This window comes from Manis javanica, chromosome 14, assembly GCF_040802235.1.
Source record: "Manis javanica isolate MJ-LG chromosome 14, MJ_LKY, whole genome shotgun sequence".
NCBI lineage: Eukaryota > Metazoa > Chordata > Mammalia > Pholidota > Manidae > Manis > Manis javanica.
Window position 1 is genome coordinate 54,280,289 of NC_133169.1, and position 12,905 is coordinate 54,293,193.

General features: G+C 44.1%; 1 protein-coding gene across 5 annotated transcripts in view; it reads left to right on the forward strand.

Moving 5' to 3' along the window:
- LOC118972705 (putative histone-lysine N-methyltransferase PRDM6) overlaps positions 1-12,905 on the forward strand; it is a 359,903-nt gene that overhangs the window by 52,855 nt on the left and 294,143 nt on the right. The window lies entirely within an intron of this gene.

Here is a 12,905-nt window from a genome sequence, read left to right on the forward strand (position 1 = left end):
TTTTCAAACTGGGCTGCTGCATTCTTAGGGTAAATTCCTAGGAGTGGAATTCCTGGGTCAAATGGTATTTCTATTTTTAGTTTTTTGAGGAACCTCCATACTGCTTTCCACAATGGTTGAACTAGTTTACATTCCCACCAGCAGTGTAGAAGGGGTTCCCCTTTCTCCACATCCTCACCAGCATTTGTTGTTGTTTGTCTTTGGATGTTGGCCATCCTAACTGGTGTGAGGTGATATCTCATTGTGGTTTTAATTTGCATTTCTCTGATGACAAACGATGTGTAGCATCTTTTCATGTGTCTGTTGGCCATCTGAATTTCTTCTTTGGAGAAGTGTCTGTTCAGATTGCCCATTTTTTAATCAGGTTATTTGCTTTTTGTTTGTTGAGGCACGTGAGCTCTTTATATATTTTGGATGGCAACCCCTTATCGGATCTGTCATTTATGAATATATTCTCCCACACTGTAGGGTACCTTTTTGTTCTACTGATGATGTCCTTTGCTGTACAGAAGCTTTTTGGTTTGATATGGTCACGCTTGTTCATTTTTACTTTTGTTTCCTTTGCCTGAGGAGATACGTTCATGAAAAAGTTGCTCATGTTTATATTCAAGAGAGTTTTGCCTATGTTTTCTTCTAAGAGTTTTATGGTTTCATGACTTACGTTCAGGTTAGTTGTCTTCTTTTAAAAGCACCTTCCACTCCTCTACTTCTTCTGGTGGAATTAACTATCAATAAGTCCCATGCCAGGAAATTCAGAGGTGGCGGCCTTCAGGCTGGTGTCACCCGGCGCTGGGGCTGGCCCTCCGCAGCTGCTCTGCTGGGCCTTCTCTAGGATCAGCTTCATTGTCAGTCAGGTTTTCTTCATGGAGGCACAACGACTAGTTGTTTTCAGCTTTGCAGTTCTGTGTCATGACTTTCAGAGGAAGCCTGTGGTTCTTTTCATTTGTTTTAACTGGTGAGATGTACAATATATGACACTCCCACACCTGGCTTTTCTGAGGGGGACTTTTCCCAGCGTGAAGCCGATGAGGCCAGGGCCAAAGAACACACCACAGCTGGACAGCCACCATCCCAAAGGGCCCGGTGTGCCATGCTCTCTGGTTTTGCAGCAGCCCAGCTCTGCTGGCTTCAAGGAGAGCCGCTTCCCTGGAAGAATCCCTTGAGCACGCATCTCTGCAGAGGCACGGTTGTGCTCACCAGCTTGGCATTCCCCTGCTGGATGCGAGCTTTCAGATTTGAAGGCAGGGGAGAAGGACACGGCCCTTCTAGCCTCCTCCGTTATCAGATCAGCCCCACATTCCCAGCTCTAGCACATCTAACTGTGGTCCCAGTTCCTCTTCAGTCACAGAATGAGGCTGCTTTCTCAGTCCAGTTTGCACACCAGAAAAAACCTAGATCCAATGGCCGCCAGCTCAACAGGATGACAGATCAAGATGGAACATGGGCACTGGGTCAGCCAGTCTCCGGGCAAAGGTCTGTGGCAGAGACACATCCTTACTGAACATTCAGGTGCCCCATCATGTTTCTCAGACCTTGCAACCAGGTCCTGGCCTCTGCCTAGTTCTGGCCAATGGGCTGTGAGTAAAAGCAGTGAGGGCCACTTCCAGGCCTAGACATTTAAAACTGGCCAGATGTCATCAGGGAAATTAAAATAACGAGGCACACTATACACCTATTAGCATGGCCAAAATCCAGACCACTTCCACACCAAACGACCATGAGGTTGCGGAGCAACAGGAACTCATTCACTGCTGGTAGGAATGCAAAATGGGACAGCCATTTTGGAAGACAGTTTGGTGGTTTCTTCCAAAGCTAAACACCATATGATCCAGCAGTTGCGCTCCTTGGTATTTACCCAAAGGAGTAGAAAACTATGTCCACACAAAAACCTACACACAGATGTTTGTAGCAGCTTTACTCATGATTGCCAAACCTTGGCAGCAACCAAGATGTCCTTCAGTAGGTGAATGGATAAAGTATGTTCCATTCGGACAGTGGACTGTTATTCAGTGCTAGAAAGAAATGAGCTATCAAGCCATGAAGAAGCATGGTGGAACTTAAATGCATATTACTGAAATCTGCAAATACTACATACTGTGTGATCCCAACTATGTGACATCTGGACAAGGCAAAACCATGAAGACAGTAAAAAGATCAGTGGTTGCCAAGTGTGGAGGTGGTGTTGAATAGATGAAGCACAGAGGATTTTAGTGAAAATACTCTGCATGATACCATAATGATCAATACATGTCATTATGCATTTGGCCAAACCCATAGAATGTACAATATCAAGAATGGATCATAGTGTAAAGTATGGACTTTGGGTGCTAATGATGTGTCAATGCAGGTTTATCAGTTGTAACAAATGTGCCACTCCAGCAGGGACTGTTGATAATGGGGAAGGCTGTGCATGTGTTGGGGCAGGGGCCATATGGAAACTGTACTGTCCCCTCAATTTTGCTGTCAGCCTAAAGCTGCTGTAAAAAAATAGAACCTTAAAAAAGAAGGAAGGAGGAAAAAGGATAGTGTTGTTTGTTCCCTCTCTTCTTCTTGCTATAACAAGAGGGAAGAGGACAGGGTTGATTGCTAAGCCACCATGAAATGTGACCTCACCAAACTTCATTGGAAACCTGATGAGAATGAGAGAGAAATACTGTTGTTGTACTAAGCCACTTAAAAGTAAGGGTTTAGGTATTACTGCAGCATAGGAGAGCCGATACTAATACAATTCCATTCTCAAAGCAACTCTCATATTTAGTCAGTGGTGTGGGCTGGGCCCAAGAGAAGGAGCTTCATACTGCTTTATTTGGGGCCATTACAACCCTGTCTATTGATTTCAGAAGATTTGTTGAGCAGTGATAACCACATGGGTGTTGGAGTCAACCTCTTAGCTCTGGCCAGGTGAGGGCATGGATATGCTGATATGAATCAGTCTTCATACTTTGCATGAGATTAAATTCATCTCAATCCCAATCAAGAAGACATCATCGGTAGAAAAAACAACAAGCCATATAAAAGTGTGTGTATTGGGTCATCTTTCCCCTACTTTTGATGTGATTCATGACTCTGTAAGCTAATAAAACACCTTGCTGAAATAAAAAGATCCATCCAAGCAAATATAAACCCTGACAGAGTTACTGTAGGACATTTCCTAGGGAGCTGTAACTCTGACAGCTAGTTCATTGAGAGCTAAGTAGAAAACCCAAACACTGACAAAGCTGCAAAGGAGAAACAAAATCACCATTCGGGGGAGTCTGTGCCAGGAAGCACTTGCAAGTCATAAAATATATGGGCTCTCAGTCCAAGAGGGCTTGGTACGGGCAGCCAGGCTGGCTCTTTGACGTGGGATGCCAGAGCTATCATTCACTTGGTTTCAGACATTTATGGAGCTTCTCGTCCACACCACTCTGTGCCAGGCTCCATGGGGGCAGAAGGAGCAGCGGAGTCTGTGTCTCTCTTAACAAGAGGCCTAAAGTTCTGTTGGGAGGTGAGATTTATTTTGGGGCATGACAAACCACTGTAAGAATTATGGCTTAGGAAAGCAGATACATACTAATGGTGTTAAAAAACTAAAAGGGAGGGGGCTGCACTGGCTCCTGTCTTCAGACCAGAGGGACCCACCTCCAGTGTCCTCGTTGGGGTCGTCTTCTTAGAGTGGGAGCGAGGCCACTGGTTGGGACCCCTTAGCGCATCCTTGATGGGTGGTTATTTGATCAATGCTTGAATATTTCCAGTGTCTGGGATCTTAGTACCTGTCAAAGAACGCCTCTTGGACAATTCCTTATATTGAGTTAAAACCTTATTTCATTTGACTTCTGCCTGTAGATACCCGATGTGCCGTCTGGATTACTTCAGTGCAAGTTTAATCTGTCTCCCAGATAACAACCCTGCAGATACTTGCTCACAGTGACCAGGCCTCATCTCGCCATGCATACACACGGCCCCTCACACCTCCTCTTGAGGCTGAGAACCCAGCTTTATTCAGAAGTACAGCCTGGCTTCCAGACCCCCACCTCCCGTATGGCCTCCCTGGTTCGCTTCAGCTGTCACAGGCTCTATGTGAGCCCTGCATGTACATTTGTCCCCAGCTGCCATGCTGCCTAAAGGCAAGGCACTAGCCCACAGCTGGGAGTAGAGGGCTTCTGGCGTGCTTCTGGCTTGAGACGTGTCATTGTACCAACTTCTCTGTCTGAGGGTGAACTCACTGGGACAGTCCCCTTCTGACCTAGCTCCCACATCATTCAACTCTGGCAGAAAGGCAGGCCATGATATCAAAACTAGGTATGTGACAACTAAACACCACTTTTGAGCTGTGCTGTCAGTCATACAGATAAGGCATGTGTTAACACCTCTATTCTCAAGCGAACACAGCTGTTGTTATGGCCCCATGAAATGGTGTTAGTGCAGAATAGCCCATTGATACTTAAAAATTTTTTTCAAAACCAGTAAAAGACTCACAGGAAATTGCAAAAATAGTGCAAAGAGTTCCACATATCCTTCATGCTTCCCCAGTGATGGCTAGACTGCCATAGTACATCGTCAAAACCAGGAAAATGATATTGGTATGATACTTTTAATTCAGTTACAGACCTTATTTAGATTTTACCAGTTTTTACGTGCATTCATGTGTGTGTGTTGATATTTTAACTCATGTGTAGATGGCATTACCACTGTCACTATCAGGACCCAGAACTGCTCCATCACCACAAAGGAACTCTCCCACTTTATCCCTAATAGTCACATCTTCCCCCAACCCTAACCTCTGGCAACCTCTGATCTGTTCTCTGTCATCACTTTGAGGATTCTGTATCAATGGAATTGTACAAAATGCAAGCCTTTGAGATTGACTTCTTTCTACCCATCATAGTGCCCACGGGGATCCTCTGTTTGCATGTACTTATGATCCTCAATTATTGGATGGTTTTATATTTTTATTTTGGATGACGTGATAAGGCCCCCTCAGGGAGCACAGTAAATAAATAGCCATTGACTTAGGGGTAGAAGAGTGACTCATGCCCCCATGGCCAGTGCATGGAACACTGGGGACACCATGGAGGCGCTGGCATTGCACAGCCTTGAGGAGCTCCCCTGGGCTCTGGAACTGTGTGAATGCATGCATCTGAGGTTTTCTCTTCCCCTCCTATCTCTGTTTTGCAAGACCAACATTTTTCATAGCCTGATGATTTTAGCATTTTCAAAAGGCAGGCATAAAAATCAAGAGTAATTAAACTTATCAGCCTATAGTTTATTTTAGGAAGCATTTTAGTAGGGACAATGGGCTGTCATATTTCTAACTCCCTTCCTGGTGTGTGCCTTTGCAGGGGGTCTGTATTTGATGATTGTCTGATCTGGAGAAAAATTGTGCAAATTCAGATTCCAATCCAGCTTTGTTAAACTCAGAAGTGATTAGCCACAAAGGTACAATATCCACAGTGATTTGGCAAATATTAATATCGCTGCTGAGCATTTCCACCATAAATGCAAAAGTAAAGCATGTAAAAATTGAGAATTATATGGAAAAGAGATGCTCATGCTTTAGGAATGTAAATGATTACTTAGTGAGGTTCTTTATTTACAGGATTGCACTATACAAGGAATTTGGGTTCTTTTCTACCTGTTGAGAAATCTGGGAAATTTAATGGAATGAGAATTCTCTAAGGCAATCCTCAAAAACGTACACACTTCCTGGCTACACATCAGCTAATTTGTTTCAGAGGTTAAGCAAAGTAAAACTCAAGACATTTTGTAAATAAAATCAAACACATATGCATGATTTGGATTCTCGTAATATAGTTATTATATTTTATATATTTTATATATTATTTTATATTATATTTATATATATTATATTTTAAATTAATCAAACATTTCTTGAAAGTCTACTTGGTGCAAATGCCTCTCTGATGGGCATCCAACAAATATTTGTTGAATAAATGGTGAACGAACCAATGAATGAACAAGCACACGTTAATAAGAATATGACCCGATGTCTTAGATTCTTAAATGAAGCAAATGATACAAACTTGAAGACACCACAGGAGTCCATAAAGAATCTATTATTATCCCTTTACTTAATTACAATGTTAATGTTATGAACAAAAGCTTTGTATTTTGTTTAAAACAATTCTAAGAAATGATTAGGAAATATTATAGATTAGGTGTTATGCATCCATGGCAACCACTTTCCGTGTCTGCCCACTAGAGATAACATTGAAGCTCTCTCCTTTATCAGCACTTCCAGGTTAGGCTGTGTTACAGTTACGCTACTGTTGAAGCTACTACCAATTCTATTACTTACACTAACGCTAATCTGAGCCCTTGTTCAGCTCTAGGCTTTGTGCTAAGCATGTCATAAGCCTGCTGCTGTTGAACCTCCACCATTCCCTTGGGAAGCTGTTACCAGTGTCTTTACAAATGAGAAAACTGAGGCTTAGAGTGCTTCAGTGGTCATTGTGACAAGAAGTGGTAAAACTGGTTTGAACACAGGTGGTTGTCTCCAAAGCAGCTCAGCAGTTCTTCTCCTCTTACCATCCTGTTTTATTCCTGAAGCCAGTGTGGATGGCATTTGAGGTGGGCCTCACTGGATTTAGGATAACTCCTTGGGAGCAATAAAATCTGCTTCCTCACCCACAAAGATTTCCTAACTCAGACCCCTTCCTTGATCCATGTAAATTAGTGAGTATGGTTGTGCATAAAAGAAAATTAAGATGCCAAGCAAACATACAGGCAGGTGAAGAAGAGGAGGCAGGCCTCAGAAACCAAGTGGTCGCATTGACATCAGTTGTAGTTACCCACTGACACAGCCTAGGGGGATGAGACAGGATGGGGACCTTGTAAATTCTGGGCACATGTACTGAGAGAACCTAGGCTGTTTAAGGACACCAGACTCTATGCCGAGTACATGTACCATCCGGGTGTGCTCTGGCCAAAGTCCCATAGGATGCAGAGGAACAGTGGCTGACTGCAGGGCACCCATCAAGGCCAGCCTCTGCTCTTGGCACCTACTGGTGGAAGAGTTATGTCTTTCCAACCTCAGTTCAGCATCACTTTGCATGGAGGATTCCCCTGATTCCCACAGACCAGGCTGGGCTTCCCTGCTGTACGCTCCTGTTCTTCCCTACTCTGCTGTAATTGCTTTATAAACTGTCTTGACTATGAGCTCTAGGAAGGCAAGGACAGGGTCTACTGATTTACTCCTTTGTCCCAGGTCTGAAAGACGGCCTTGGACAGAGTGGCTGCTTAGTATATAGCCATGAAATAATTGGTAATGTTTTCCTAAGCAAGTGAAGAAAGGAATGATCTGGGGGCATTACATGAAAGGACCAACTGAAGCCTAGAGATTTTCTCACTATCAGAATTTGAACATGTTTGGTGTGCAGGACTCCTGGCTTTATTCCCTCAGACCCTAACTAGTTCTTTCTCTTGACTTTTCTGCTTCTTTTTTTTCTTTGTTCTTTGCTGATGTCTTGCTCCCTCATTTATTTCCTTCCTTATCTCTTTCACTTTGGTTTGGTTTGTCTATCTATTTCTCTGAAATTGTTTTTCTGCAGGAAAAGACACATGTTGATAGCATAAGAAATTGATAGGGGAAAAAGGTGCTGTTGTTAATAAGTTAGGGACAACTATTAGAAGAATAAAAATAGAATGCATATCTTTCAAACCAGCAGGAGAAAATTTCATCCACCCAACAGAATATAGGAAAGAAGGTATGGAAAGTTGGATATATAAAAGAGACAGAAATAAATATTAATATAAGAGAAATTACAATAAGTGTAAATAGTTTAAATTTAACCAAAGTGTTGTCTCTCTAATTAAATTAAAGAGATAAAACCAAGCAGTGTATTGTCTACAAGACACATATCAAGAACAAAAATATACATAAAGGATAGACAGGAAAAGATTCACTAAAAATAAGCCCCAATAAAAATGTTAATATCAAGGAAATTGTCATGTAAGGTATAAAATATTAGAGGGGGAAAGTGAAGATGTTATATATTGGTAAAACAAATAATATACCATGAAATATAATGATCATGAACATACAGTAGAAAATCAAATTAGTGAAAGTAACAATTGACAAATCTGGGATAAGATAATAAATCAAAATTCATATTTTACTTTAAGACATTATCTCAAAAACTAGGAGTTGAAGCATACAAAAATAAGCAAGATTATAATAATATAATTTATCTGTACCTATTATATCCCGAAGAAACAAAATACTTTTCATTTTATATGCACATGGAGCAAACAAATTATGTGCTAGGCCACAGAAGAAGCTTTAGTTAATTTAAAAGAATCAACATCATATTTACAGTGTTCCTGACCATGATGCAATTAAATCTTAAAATCCTAATGTCTAGAAATTTAAAAAATACTACCAAAAGTAATCAAAGAGGAACTTAAATATACAGAGGTGAATGGCATTTAAAGCAACACATGTAAAATTTTGTGGATCGTATCTAAAGCAGGACTCAGAGGCAAATTTATAGCTTTAAATATAGCAGAAATCAGGAAAGAAAGCAAACAAGAGGGTTAAGCTTTCAACTTAGAAAATTCAAGAGAGAGAAACAGGGTAAGCCCAAAGCAGAGGAAGGAAATACATAAGCATCGAGGCAGAAATCAATAAAACTAGAGATCAAAGACAAATAGGATATTAACAAAACTGAAAGTGTTCTCTAGAAAGACTAATAAAATAGATAAGCCCCTGGCAAGACTGATAGGAGAAGGTAAGAGGGGAGGATATGCAAACAAACAAAATGTGAGGTAGAGAATATATGTATAGTTATATGCCAACAAATGGGATACTTAGATGAACTAAAGTTGCAGAGAAATACAAAATGCAATACAAAAATGCAAAAAGTGATCCAAGATCTTAGAACTAAAACCCTTAAAGAAACTAGAACAGAATCATCATCACCCTTTCAAAAAAACCCCCAGCTCCTGATAGTTTTACAGCAATGTTCAATAGTAATTTCAAGGAAGAGAGAATCCCAATCTATGAAGTTCCTGTAGAAAAATAGAAATAAAGGGAAAACTATTCACATAATTTTATCAGGTTAGTATAACCTTCATTTCAAAACTGGACAAAAACAATTCAGGAAAAGAAAACTATAGGCCAATTTCACTAGGAACATAGCTGTGAAAATCATAAATATGATATTAGCTTTCACATCTAGTGGTTTATTTTTTAAAACACATACAGTCAAGTTGAGTTTTCCAAGGAATTCAAGAAAGTTTAAACATGAGAAAATCAGTCAATGTGATTCAGTTAATAATGGAATAAAGTAGAAAAATCTCATGATCACTTCAGCAGATGCAAATGAAGGATTTGATGAAGTTCAACATCTGTTCATCATTAAAAAATACTCTGAGAAAACCAGAATAAAAGGAAAATTTCCAATCTTAACAAAGCTATCAGCTAAAACGTATTTTTTTAAATACTATTTCTTATAGCATAGTTTATAAAGGAAGAGTTTGAGGCAGCCCCTTTAGGAGAATGGATAAGAAAATGTAGTCTGAAAAAAAAACCCTCCTACTGTCCCATGTAATGTGGTGACCTGTGTGCACCACTGACTCTTAGGGCCGACTTCGGGCCATCTCAGGCTCAGAGCTACTGATCTTGCTACTTTCCATCTCTCCAGCATGTTTCTGTGTCCGTCCCTCTTCCAAGCTGGGTCAGCACTGCACACCCCATGGTGGACACTGAGGTGTCCAGGTGGGGCTGTACTGAAGGTTTGGAGCAATGGAGAGGCAAGGGAAGGTGGGGTGCTCACTGCACAGCAAACGTAACCAAACTCCACTTAGCGCCACACAGTCTAGTAATAAGACATCTCAAATGCTTAATGTCCAGAACTGACTTCTGGGCCCCTGACCCCAGCCGCTCTATACTGGGTCTCCCCACATCCCTCCGTCTCAGTAAATGACTGATTTTCTTCACTCACACCCCATGACAATTCCATCATTAATTCTTAGCAATTGTACATTTAAACAATACCCTGAATCCATCCACAGTTACAATGCTACCCTGGTCCAAGCCTGGATATTTGTCACCTGAGCTGTCATAGCCTCCTCACTGGTCTTCCTTCTTCTTGTCCCCTACAGTTTGTTTTCCATACAGCGAGCACATGATCTTTGAAAGACGTAAGTCAAAGAGAGTCACTCTCCTGCTCTAAAACTTTCCATGGCAACCCCAACATCCTTGAAGTGCCAGCTCCTACACCCAACATGGTGTAGCCTCAGCGCCCCCTCTGGCCGCAGATGCCACCACACGGCCATGACCATTCTTGTAGGCACAGCCTTCTGTGCTCCTTGAGCACAAGGAGGCTGCTGTCACCTGTGGGCCTTTTCACACCACGTCCCCCCTGCCTGGAGTGCTCTAGCAGCCACTGTTGGGGCCTTGGCCGCATCCCCCTTGGGCTTCCACATCTGTGTGCACACAGCTGACTTCCGCCTGCCGGCCGCCGCATCTTCTTGCCCAGGTACTCTCTTCGGCAACAGCCTCTTCTGCCTGTGCAAGTGCGAGTCAGAAGTGCCAGGGCATTAGTGCCTCCTGACGGTGTCCCTCCCCAGTGAGGGCGAAGGTGGTGTATCAGTAGCCCAGCTCCCTCAGCCCTTTGGGTGGGAAGGAGAGTTGCAGGCACATGCCTTACCCTGGATCCCTGGGCCCCAGCGGCCTAGGCTCCGCTTGCCCACAGTGGTGACTGGCCCGGTGGCGCACCCTTTAGAGGCTGCCTTCTCTTCTCTGTGTCACTTTCCTACACCCCTACCAGGGCTTTCTGGGATCACCTCTTAAAATGCTAGCCCATGAATCTTTGTCTCAGTTCTGCTTCTGGGGGAGCCCACACTAAGACACCGCCGACTCCAAACAGTCTCAACTTGAAATTCACCTCCGGGGAGGCCGCAGAGCCCACCGGTTAGGAGAGTGGGTTCTGGGGCTGGGCCGCAGAGGGTCACAGCCAGGCCCCTCTGCTCACTGGCTTTGTGAACTTGAGCTCTTGTGCTCTCTTCTTCTCATTTGTAAATTAAAATGTAATCATAATAATGAGGCCAAGAGCCATTTTAGTTGGGGTGTTCAGGGTTACAAGGTAACATTTATTGAGTGCTTAATGCACTGGCTGGCTCAGTGCAGCACATTTATTACTGCCTGTAACCTGCACAGCCACACGTCACTATCTGGGACTCCATCCCGTTCTGCTGCTTCATTTGTTGCTTCTGTCTCCCTCAGTAGGATCCTAGGTCCCCAGCACGAGTGCTCATTGTGCAGTCCACCACTGAATGCCTCGCTCCTCCTATAGGGCCTGGCTCAGGGTAGATGCTCACATTTGTTCAGTAAGTGACTCTTAGTTGACACCATTCTTAAAAGGCCCTGGAGAGCCCCTCCCACTCCCCCCCCCACTTCATCCCACTCATTGGACAATGGGATGGCGCCATTTGACAACCACTGCTGAAAGCATGGTGAGTTCTGTGTGGTGGGCATTGCTGGGTGCGGGGCAGGCCGGGGACATGCTTGAGTCTGTGCCCCACTCTGGCTCACTCGGGCAGTCTGTGTGGATGGTCAGGTAGCTAGAGGCTGCAGGCAGGAGTCCCGCTGGAGGCCTGGCTCAGCCTAAGGCAGATGAGAGGTGAAGAGATGATTAATGCTGAGCTCCTGGTGGTGACTGTGGGGAAGAAGAGCAGGCCTGACAGGTGAGGGAAGGAAGAAGGGAGGTTCTGCGCCTGGAGTCTGGTTCAGACTAGACAGAAAGTCAGAAGAAGCACGGGAGGTAATAGGTCTGGGGATGAGATGTGGACTCTGGTTTGAACTGTGTTGGGTGTGAAAAGTCTGCGGGTCACTTGGTGGAGACAGACACTGGTGCCCAGATAGATACACTGGTCTTCAGCCGGGGACCGTGGGCTGGGAGACATAAACGTGTGGATATGTTATAGCAGGGAGAAAGCTGGTGCCCTGGAAGGGAACATGATCCCAACTCCTGCCCAGAGAGAAGCCCAAGCAATCCCAGAAGGCCTGTGAAGATCCAGCTGGCACCAGAGCAACCCCCCTGGGAAGCACCTGATCTCCATCCCTGTACTGGTGCCAGGATCTCTCCATCAGGGATATTTGCCTGTTGTCTCCTCTTCCCAGGGTCTCCCCAGGCTGTCCCCAGGCTCTGCGCTCAGCCCTCAGGGGACTGAAGGCCAGTTTGGAGAAGTTCCTTCCGCATGACCCACCCATCAGCAGAAGTCCAGTAGAAAAGACAGAAGGCTTTACACAGAGGTGTCAACTGAATGACCCTCGGGAACCATGGGGAGTGCAGGCAGTGGCCATTTGTGACCTGGAGCAGAGACAGAAAGAATCACCAGCTGCCCCAATGGGTATGAGGACTGTTCTCATGGTTGGGGCAGTTTAGAACATGGGCTCTGAGGTCTGGCTGCCTGGGCTCAGAATCTGCATTTTGTAGCCTGGTGGCTTTGTGCAGAACCTCTCTGAGTCTCCAAGTTCAAGTATGTAAAAAGAGCAAATGACTCCTACTTCATAGGGTATGGTGAAGATTAAAAAGGCACTTCATGTGAAGGACGCAGGGTAAGTGGCCAGGAACTAGTAAGTCTTGGCGAATGGTGGCTGTTATGCTTATCAAGCTCTCCGATTTCACCTGACTGACAGAGAAAGCGAGACTAGAGACAGGGAACAGTCCTTCATCCGGCCACTCCGCATATGAGAGGCAGAGCTGTTAGGAACTGCTTCAGATACACATTCAGATTCATTGTTGCCAGACTGCCTAGGAGTGGGCAGAGTGGGGGCCCTGGAATCTTCTTCCTGCCCAGCACCAGACCCTTTTTGGCAAGAGCAGAAGCTGACAAGGGAAGGCTGAATGCAATGAGGGAAGGAATGGAGGACTCAGTGGAGGACTAATGAACCTCCCACT